The 11085-nt window shown below is 38.7% G+C and overlaps 1 protein-coding gene across 1 annotated transcript in view; it reads left to right on the top strand.

The window, feature by feature from the left end:
* The window catches only part of LOC139734525 (cysteine-rich protein 1-like), a 124144-nt gene that overhangs the window by 20566 nt on the left and 92493 nt on the right, over positions 1–11085 (top strand). The window lies entirely within an intron of this gene.

Genomic DNA, 11085 nt, shown 5'->3' with positions numbered 1-11085 from the left:
GAAGTTTTACTTCGTTACAACGAAATTTTGTTGTAACAGGAATGCATTGTATACAGGTTTTGATTTTAAAAATGGCATCGAATGATTGAAAGAAATTATGAAATATCAGACCTACTTCTTTCGATGGCATGCCTATGACCAATAGCATCAGCTCCTCGATGCCCACAAACGTGTTCATCGGTAGACCACTCTTCAAGTATCGGACATACACCAGTTCCAATTCTTTGTTGCTGACATCCGTGCTGGAGTCAACTAGGATGCTATAAAGATATCGGGATTTCCTTACAGCCTCTAGCTCTGTCATCCTGAAGTCTACGTAGATGGGTTCCAGGGAATAATTTTCCAACTCAAATTTGATTAGCAATTTCAGCTGATGAACAATATTTCACATGGTATCCTGTACATTTCTATGGAAGAAAACTGCTACACAAAAGATAGTTTGTGTAGCAGTGGTGTAAAAGTGCATAGCAAATTGTGATGCGATACCAGGAAAATTATTCCCTGGGTTCAGTGAATCTTTATTTCCAAAAAAAAAATTGCATGAAATCAAAGAGAATTTTTGATGTTACGCAGGGTCATCAGTTGAAATATGACATTTATTTTTCTCAAGTAAGGTGTTTTGGTACCCCTCTAAGTTATCTAAAGATTTGTCGTTTGTGGCCTAGCCAAACCTGCAGTCAGAGCTTTTTTTTATTGGGGGGGGGGATTTGACATTTGGACACATTTTCATTGAATTAAATTGTGTCTATATGATTAGGACACTCTGTACCTCAAGCGTTGATGACATTTAAATGATCATTGTGTTACTCTTTCACCTTCCCTCCCAAATCCACCACACTCATTTTCCTAAATAAAACCACACTGCAGGAACACTACTTGTAATCAAGATTAGAAGAGGAATACAGAAAGATCATAGCTATGAAATGATATTCAACACTATTTATAAGCCTAAAGCTTTACCTTCTCGTGGCCTGATGACTTGCTTATGTCGCTCCAAGGTCTACACCATTCTTCCTCTGCAAATCGAGGAGCCGCACATAGCTTTGAAAAGATTCCTCCTCCTTCATCACGAAATATGCAGTATTGAAGATCTTGGTCATTTTCTCCTCTTGCTCCTTCTCCATGCACAGTAAATGACTAGATGTTGTTCCTGGGATGTTTTCATCCCTCTCCTTTGCCCTCTTAGCGGTCATACACTTCTTATGAGCCTTCGAATCCTCATGGCATTGAATTGTTGACTTGCGGTAGTTCATGGATCCCATGAAAAATGTTTCCGCAGTGTCGGCAATCATGGGAAAGCTCTTGCAGACTGTGCAGAACATCCCTTTGTCATCTTCATGAGATAACCAGTGAAATTCACTTTTCCAACTCTGGTTAAAGGCTCTGCTCCTCTTCTGCTCGTCGAACGTTCGCTTTTCCTCCTGTCGCTGACCAGTTGTGTGAAAATTATTTGCTTCAGAACGGTCTCATATTCAAGTAATGTGCAGATTAATGCCCCATCACTGACCAGGCACGCTAACCTGGAAACATTAAACTGCGCATTACTTGAATATGAGACCATTCTGAAGCAAATGATTTTCACACAACAATAGATATATAATGTACTCTTAAAAGAATCCCACAAGGATTGGAACAATCATCCCCCAACATTCCCACTGATTCCCACTGATCAGTTACTAGCCATCCCCTTTAAAGTAAAGATTAATTCGATGGAGCAAAAGCAAAAAATTGGCGCGTTGTCTCACTTCAGGGGATTAACTTACCGGTAGCCAACTTTCCACGGCAAAACGCAAATTAAAATCGGTCTTTCCAGTAATGGTTTCTAAGCTGGGCACTGACATGGGTACTGGATTACTCGCACGTGGCTCACTCTGTGATCTGCTGCTCTGGGGATTGCGCACATCTAGTAACAGTGGCAACTCTCAGTGATCGGAGAGAAGCGCACATAACTGTGCACAGCGGAATCTCTGTGAACATTGTATAATACGGCGCTCATCGTCCACACGCAGGTGCTGGCAAGTACTACCGGTAGTAAAGTGGAGTCAGTAGTGGACCACGTGCAATGCGGGAACGTCGCACGCGATTGGCAATCTTGCCAAAATGAAGTTGCCTCAAAAACTGTACACCTTGACCGCCTAGCAAGTGGCTGTCGAGAACACATTGAAAGGAAGCCGCAAAAATATTTCTAAAGGGGAAAAAGAAAAAAAGAAAAATAAAACGAACTGAGGCATGGCGCTATAGAAAGCATGGCAACACTAGAAATTACATGTGGTGGGTGTTTGCCATCTAAATTTACTCATGGCGCAAAATTGAATGCTACAATTTACCGAGCACCTTCCTCGCAAGCACCGTCCTTCGCCAGGTGTTTTACGCGTGGTGTCAACACCAGGCGTTTTACTCATGGTGGCCCTGCCATGCGTAAAACTCCTGGCGAGGACAGTACTTGGATCGGCATACAATGTCCAAAGTTGTAAATACCTCATCACTGTTCATGTAATGTTGTCCATCCATACTTGAAATGTTTTATGTCTATGGTGCTGAACATTTGGACAGGCACTTCATCCTTGGGTAGAGCATGTGATTTCTGTCGGTCTAAGAAGTCCCTGTTCCTGTTTGTCTACTGAGTCCATCTGTCCCTGATGTTGGCCGTGAGGGGGACCAAAGTGTTGTCTGTTGGTTCTGTTCTTTGAGTGACACAGCTTGGCCCAGTGCCCAACTTTGCCGCAAGCCTTACACTTGTCTCTGTATGCTGGACATTTCTTTGGTGGATGGTCGATGTCACAATTGCCGCAAGGGTTGTCATTTGAAGCTTGTTCTCCCTTGTGCTTCTGTCTGGACCTGCTCTGGGTCCTTCAGATAGTGTCAATGTTGGACATTGGATTCAGATCTGCAAGGCATTGACGTCCAACTGCAATAGCTTCATACTGTCTACCTGGTGTGAGCAGATCAGCAATGGTATACCCTGCTGCCTTCTGTAACAGCTCTCATTGCAGACCTTCATATAGAGTGGATGCAATGACCAGCTCAATGAATCTCATTGAGTTCCACTTCTGTGAAATCACACTGATTGCTTTTGTCTCAGCATCTCGTAACAAACTTGTCAATGGATTCATCAGATTTCTGATGATATCATAAGTTCCAACCTGTGGGTACAGAAGTTGATATTTGCATGCAATCGCTTATCGAAAGATTCCCAGATTTGATTTGGAATTTCCTGGTCTGCTTCACTGAGACCTGACGCATTCAGTCGTCTGAGACCCTCTGTACCAAATGTTATCTAAATGTTGGTTGATATCTTTACAGGATCAATAAAATCTAGGCCTTTCAAGCATAGTTCAATTCTCTGCTTGAACAATGCAAATCCTGAAGGAGGATCAGGCATGTGCCAGTCCATTTCTGGTACCGGTAACTGTGCCATGCTGGTTACATACATACACCGTGTTTGTACACTTAGAGAATACTGTAAAACAAGGAATGTTTGCATCCATTTTTGCAAGTTTCATGAGCGCCAAGATTCACAAAATTGAAACGCACGTGAGAGTTCTTCTCTACACTATACAGTCAACCTCGCCTAAGTCGAATCTATTGGGACTAACAAAAACACTTCGACTTACGCGAAATTCGACTTCCGCGGAAGTCAAATTTTTCTTTGACTTACATTTCCAGATTTTTTTTCATCATGCAATGTCTGTTTATATTTGTTTTGACCATTAAATCACAGCCAACGGGAGCGATATGTTGTGCGTTTGTTTTGTTTGAATTGTGTAAAAGAATCGTGATGCACAATAATTGAACTGCGATTTTTGAAATGCGTTGCATGTATTTTTTTTTTTATGCGGTCACAACCATCGTGATAATTATCTAGTGTGGGCTTATTACATGTTTTTATCTCCTTATTCACTCTTGGTTACTCTGAGCATCATCAATCATAATAATCAACAACAATCACCAAAAATGCGCAGAGGACACAAATAAATCATACGAGTGAACACAAATATTGTACATGTGTTCTGTTGTTTGTTTGTTTTTCGTTTGGTTTTATGCATGTTAACTCACATCAACAAAGCAGGGAGGTGAGAAGACAGTCAATATCTTGTGTTCATGGCCATGCGGCTTCTCGCCTGAAACGCTGAACATTTGTATTAAACACGCACTCCTAAAATGCGCTAAAAATGTACCGTAATACACGCCGTAAATTTACGGAGAGTGGACCAGAATTAAATGTGTGCGAAGTGTGCATTAATTGAAAAATTAAGAGGCGGAACCATGGTTGGAGATTTAAAGCAGTGATGATGTGAGTGGACATAAACACATGAAACGAAAAGGCCAGTGCTCAATCGTACATGGCCAGGGAAAGACCCGAAATTAATTGTTTCTGTGCACAAAGTCCATTTTGAATTCTGTCTAAAATTCACAGCATTATAATAAAATATTTGCTTATACAGTGTTTGCAAGAGTGTTCAATTCGACGCTGGTTAACGAAACATAATTGTAGTATCTGAACAAAGTACTTTCATACTATGTTATAAAAAGATACAACATGAATGTATGTACTCTGCATTGATGTCAATTCACGCGTAAAATTGATGACACCGTACACGTATATAGTGTTTGCCAAAACCAAAACGTATTAAAACTGTTGAAGAGGTACAAAAATATGATGAAAGCAGATGATTTAGTGAAACAAAGTCGTTGTTTTCTATCTGCATCAATGTCAATTCACGCGTAAAGTATAACACCTTATACATGAATGTGTTTGCCAAAACCGATGTGTATCAAAACTGTGAAGATCCAGAGGTACACAAATATAATGAAAGCAGATGATTTAAGTTGTGGTTTTGTATCTGCACTGATGTTAATTCACACGTAAAATTGCTAACACTTTTTACATGAAATTGTTTGTCAAAATTAGGTGTATTAAAACTGTTGAAGAGGTACAAAAATATAACAAAAGCAGAATGATGATTTAAGTCGTGGTTTTGTATCTGCATTGATGTCAATTCACGCGTAAAATTGATAAGACTTTATACATGAAATTGTTTGCCAAAACCGAGGTGTATTAAAACTGTTGAAGAGGTACAAAAATATAATGAAAGCAGATGATTTAGGTCGTGGTTTTGTGTCTGCAATGATGTCAATTCACACGTTAACATAATTTTAACACCTTATACATGAAAGTGTTAGACATTTGTTTTTCAAGCGATACGGTAAAGAAGGTTTCCGTTTCTATGCCCCCACCCACACATAGTGTGTAGGGGGGGTATAGGAATCACTCTGAGGTCGGGTGGCCGGTCGGTCGGTCAGGCGGTCGGGCGGTCGGTCCGTTGCAAAATGTTGTGGAGCGAACTCCTCTCTCATTTTTGGGGCAATTGACCCCAAATTTGGCATGTGTGACTACTATCGAAGGTAGATGTGCAAGACACCTTTTTCGTTAGTATCGTGTAATGTGTTGCCATGGCAACGGCATATTTTCGTAAAAACTTGTGGATCGAACTACTTTCTCATTTTTTGAGCAATTAACTTCAAATTTGGCATGTGTGACTGCTATCACAGGCAGATGTGCAAGATACCTTTTTCATGAGTATGTCATAATGTGTTGCCATGGCAACAGCAGATTTTCATAAAAATCTTACAAAATGTTGTGGATTGCACTACTCTCTCAGTTTTGTAGCAATTCAGTTTGAATTTGGGATATGCAATCAATGTAGTGTATATTTGTGCCAAACACCTTTGATGTGTATGTTAATAAATCCATTGCCATGGCAACAGCAGTTTTGTTTTTTACCAGTTATACATTTGGCTTGAAAATTGACACATGTGACCACTATGGTACATTTTTGGGTACTTACTCTTTCGTCATTGTTGATCAATGTGTTGCCATGGTAACAGCATAGTTTGAAATAAAATCATACGAAAATATTGTGGATTCAGTTAACTCCCTCAGTCTTAGAGCATTTGACTTGAAATTTGGCACACATGACCACTATAGTATATAGATGTGCAAACTTAATCTTTCGTCAGTGGTGAGCAATGCGTTGCCATGGTAACAGCTTTTTTTTACCAAAAAACATACAAAAATATTGTGGATTCAGCTAACTTTCTTTAGTCTTCGAGAATTTAGCTAGAAATTTGGCACACATGACCACTGTGGTACGTAAATGTGTGAACTTCATCTTTCGTCAGTGGTGATCAATGTGGTACCATGGTAACCTCATATTTTGAATGAAAATAAAATATTGTGGATTCAGTTAACTCCCTCACTCTTCGAGCATTTGGCTTGAAATTTGGCACATGCAACCACTGTAGCATATAGATGTGCGAACTTAATCTTTTGTCAGTGGTGAACGATGCGTTGCCATGGTAACAGCATCTTTTCATTAAAATGCATGTACAAAAATATTGTGGATTCAGGTAACTACTAGTACCTCAGTCTTTGAGCATTTAGCTTGAAATTTGGCACATGTGACTACTATAGTACGTAGATGAGCATACATAGTCTTTCGTCATTGTTGATCAATGTGTTGCCATGGTAACAGTATATTTTGAATGGAAATCATGCAAAAATATTGTGGATTCAGTTAACTCCCTCAGTCGTTGAGCATTTGGCTTGAAATTTGGCACATGCATCCATTATAGTACAGAAATATGCAAACTTCATGTTTCATCATTGTTGAACAATGTGTTGCGATGGTAACAGTACATTTTGAATGAAAATCATACAAACATTTCGATTCTCCTAACTCTCTCTGTTTAGAGCATTTTGGCTTCAAATTTGGCACAAGTTACCTCTACATTACCTAAATGTGGAAAAAAAAAGTTTTATCAGTGTGGAAAATGTGTTGCCATGGTAACAGTATATTTTGAATGAAAATGATACACTAATATTGTGAATTCAACTAATCTCCTCATCCTTTTAGCATTTGGCTTGAAATTTGGCACATGTGATGGCTATTATATATAGTTGTGCAGTGAGGTCCACGAGGGGTTTTAGCATGTCGCTGCGACATGCTTAAATTTTTGCGCGACATCCTTCAAAACGTGCGACATTCTAAGCGCCATGCCAAAAAAACTGCGACATGCTAAAAGTAACTAACTCGCAAATGACTTATAGGGTGCTCCTTGTTGAAAGGAGCAGCAGTTTACAAGCGCCAAAAGTTTATCCACAGTCACCGCACCGATCACGACACAACGCGGCTCAACAACAAGCTACAGTACTCGCACAACCCCACATCACACACTTGCTCACTCACGTCTCACCTCCCTGCTCACATGTACATGCCATATGGATTGCGCTCTGATTAGGGATCCACACACACAGCAATTTGTGTGAAGTAACACCTAGCCGGTGCAGCGGCACAGACAGCCGCCTGTATACATGTGAGAGGGAGATTGAGGACGGAAAGAGAGGGTCGGAGGCCGAGAGAGTCTGAGGAAGGCTGACACGTGCTCGCTTGTTGTCACACTTGTTGTCGGGTTACGCAAAAACAAACGATATTGCTTTTGTTTGTTAATTCTTTTGTCTGCCTGTCTGTCTCTCTATTCGCAAAATAAGTCAAAAGTTGGGAACAGCTTAGGATGAAATTTCAGGAACAGTTGGTTGGTAAAATGGCACAAGGAACAGATGATTAAATTTTGGTAGTGAGAAAAGGATTTATGATACCACTGGAATTCACCGTCAGGATATCCAGGATTTTTTCTTGACTTTGTTTCGTATATTTGAAAGGATTCGTATCAATTCTTTAGGAAGCTTGCCATCAGCAATAGCAATTACGCAAAATTAGATGCGTTCAAAGCATTGCCGCAGAGAGAAAATTACCTCCATCTTTCGTTCAAAAAAAAATCAAAAACAAAAACGAACGATGGAGTAAGCAAATGCAAATTGTTTAATCTTTTTTTTTTTTTTTTGGTAGATTCAGCGGGTTATTTTTTATCTAAAAAGCCATGCGTTCCATGCGTTCCATTTCAACCTTTAGTAAGTTAGATTTTACTCGAGCGCCGAAGTTGAATTTATCCCAAGGATCTCGTCGCAATACCGAGTTTCTAATGTGTACACTGTATTTATTTTCGCGTAGCTTTCGGTGCTGCAAAATTTTGCTGGGGCCTAAGCTTACTACTAAACTTATTTCTGTCGTTTCTCACACCTCGTTTGGTACGATTTCTTCCATTTTATATCACTTTACCCGTTCCCTTTATACTTTGAAGTATTTCAACGTACTGGTAATTCTCTTAAGTTTCTCGCACTGTTATTTTTGTAACGGCGATTTCTCCGCTTCGCTGCAATACTTTTTCGAATCGAAGCGATGGAGCTCGGAGTTTGATCCCAGCAGCCGCTTCGATGTGCTGTTTGTTGTACATGTATTTTCTAAATCAAAATGTTTGTGTTGTTGGGAGGTGTTGATACTTTGTATTTGTTTTTTATTTTCCTAGGTATTCATCTTGAGGGATTATGCGTGTTTCTTAATGTTGATAAGAAAAGGCTAAAATGATCTTGAGTGATGTCTGATGGTGATGATGATAACTATGCTGGTGACTGGTGTAAAAAGACGGCTTCCTGGGAATGCTGAGCGTAGGTGACGTTTGTTTATTTCCTTTTCCCTCTTACTCTTCTTTCCCCCTTACTCTTCTTTCCCCTCTCAAGAATGATAAAAAAAAAAGAAATTACATACACCTCACAACAAAAAGAACCACGTGCTATAGCAACCTTCGTAAAGTTAAATCTAAATGTTCAATATCAGCAAAGAATAAGGGGAAAGCACGAATGACAATAAATAAAAGCGAAGAGATCGTGTATGCAGTCTCTTCGGCTCGAAGAAACTTGACACCCCACCCCTCTCCCCTTGTGGAAATTTCCACAAAAGCAGGTGCCACACCCAGGTGCGTGTCAGACGAAAGAATGCGCGCACTGGAATAAACAGCGTGTAAATATCCTGGAAATATCGATCGAAGAACCAGCTCATTAGTTGAATTAAAGGAATCATTGCAAAGATATCATGATTCTATTTCTATAGCCTTTCTTTTGGCGCATAGTAGGAAACATCGAACAGTCGATTATAGTGTACTTGATCGAATATCTAATGTTCCCTGAACAATAAAAAAAAGGATTGATTATTCAGTCAATTAAAAATGCAATCACATAAATACATGAATTAAAGGTCTCGTATGCCCAGACAAATTCACTACGAGTAGGTCCAATGAGATGCAGTCATCACCTGGTTAGACAGTAAAATACAACGTGTAATGACAATTAATTCCAATTCACGCTCATCAAAACTGCTTATTACATTTCAAAGTTTTGGCTATCAACATTCGTTCGTGGGTGTATTTTGTTTGTTTGTTTGTTTTGTGTGTTTTTCCCTCATGAAAGGCGTAATGATTTCTTCGTATCGAACGTAAACTGCATGTTTACCGTAATAACCGGAGGGCCAAACCCCAAAAAGTCGCTTACTTAACGAGTGAGTTGCACTCTCTCTACAAACTAAGTAGACCATGCTTATTTTCAAGTTTTTATTGTAACAAACAACATTCCACTGGTCTACCTCAAAAAATTTGTTGCGAAAGCCTCCAAATCCAAGATGGCGTCCAAGATGGCCGCCATATTTACTGAATTTGTTATTTGAAAGATAGAATTTGATTGAAAAATCAGATTTCAACAAATTTGATGTCATGTGAAAGAGAATAATATTTTCTACAAGTTGATACCATTTTTGTGGGTTATTGGGATAATTGGATTGAGATTGTAAGGAAAAAACACTCATTTTTGATATTTTTCTGAAAAAAGGAAAATCATGAAAATGCTTGATTCAGCATAAATCAGAGAAAGACTGAAGGATTATCTTGAAACGTTTCAAGAATTTATTTTGACATATGATTAATATTTGAAAAAAAATAGGGGTCAGTACCATTTTCTGTTCAGGAGTTATAATGTCTCAAACTTGAAAACTCACTATGTAAAAATAGCCACTTTAGTTGTGACAAGACCTTGTTGGTCGTAAAAAAAAAGCCTGTGCGCGCCAAGACTACCACAAGCACCACTGGCACTGGCGCTTGTAGCAGTGCCACTGGTGCGTGGAGTAGTCTTGGCAAACGCAGACTTTTTCTTTGACAAATGCGGGTTTGTGCCTGCAAACTAACTTTTCATACCAAGTGGTAGATCAGGTGACGCTGAATAGAGGTAGAAGCTTGAAACAACCTTGCTATAGAAAGTTTAAAACAAAATTTGGATCAATCACTCAAAAAATTCAAGATTGCAGGCCATCAAAGCTGACATAGTGTATTGCGCCAAAGTAAATGTATCATTCCGATTTTGATACGATTTTGTCTGTTTTGCTGTCTATTCATATGGTTTTTATATATTCTCAACAATTTAATGCCATTTCAAACCATCTTAGGTTTTTATGGAGACATTTTTCAGAATACACCATGAATATTTCTCTAAAAAGTTTTAAAAAATAAAACTAAAAATGTTATGAAAACCATGCAGAAATTAACATCTTTCCCGTATAATCAATATTTGGAGAGAATTAAAGGTCAGTATTGTATTTGGTTCAGGAGTTATAATGTCTCAAACTTGAAATCCCATTTTACATAATATGTTATTTACACGCATCTGTTCCCAAAGACGTCACAGAGGGTCAAATCCAAGATCGTGCTTACTTTTCGAGTTCCCGCCATTTTATTGAAATTAGCATTTCAAACATAAAATTTTATAGAGACATTGGATTGCAACAAATTTGATGTCATATGAAGGAGAGTAAAACTTTCTAAAAGTTGATACCACTATAGCTGTGTATTGTGATAAATTGGGGGAGGGGATTGTTTGCTTCTCTTTTGGGGGGATCCATATTTTTATATTGTTTTGAAAAAAGGAAGACATGTAAAAATGCATGATTTAGTATTTATCAAAGAAGAACTGAAGAATTATTTTGAAACCTGCGATTGAGATTGAGATTTACTGAGATTGAGACACAATTCATATTTCTGGAATTACAGGCAATATCATACACTGTTGACAAGTTAACATCTGAAACTTGAAAAAATTATATTTATGCATTATAAATTTTGCTTACAATGTGTTTACATGGTCAC

This window comes from Diadema antillarum, unplaced genomic scaffold (assembly GCF_040938485.1).
Source record: "Diadema antillarum isolate AM-2024a unplaced genomic scaffold, OU_Dant_1.0 seq00000531_RagTag, whole genome shotgun sequence".
Lineage (NCBI taxonomy): Eukaryota > Metazoa > Echinodermata > Echinoidea > Diadematoida > Diadematidae > Diadema > Diadema antillarum.
This window is presented reverse-complemented; position numbering and strand designations above follow the sequence as displayed.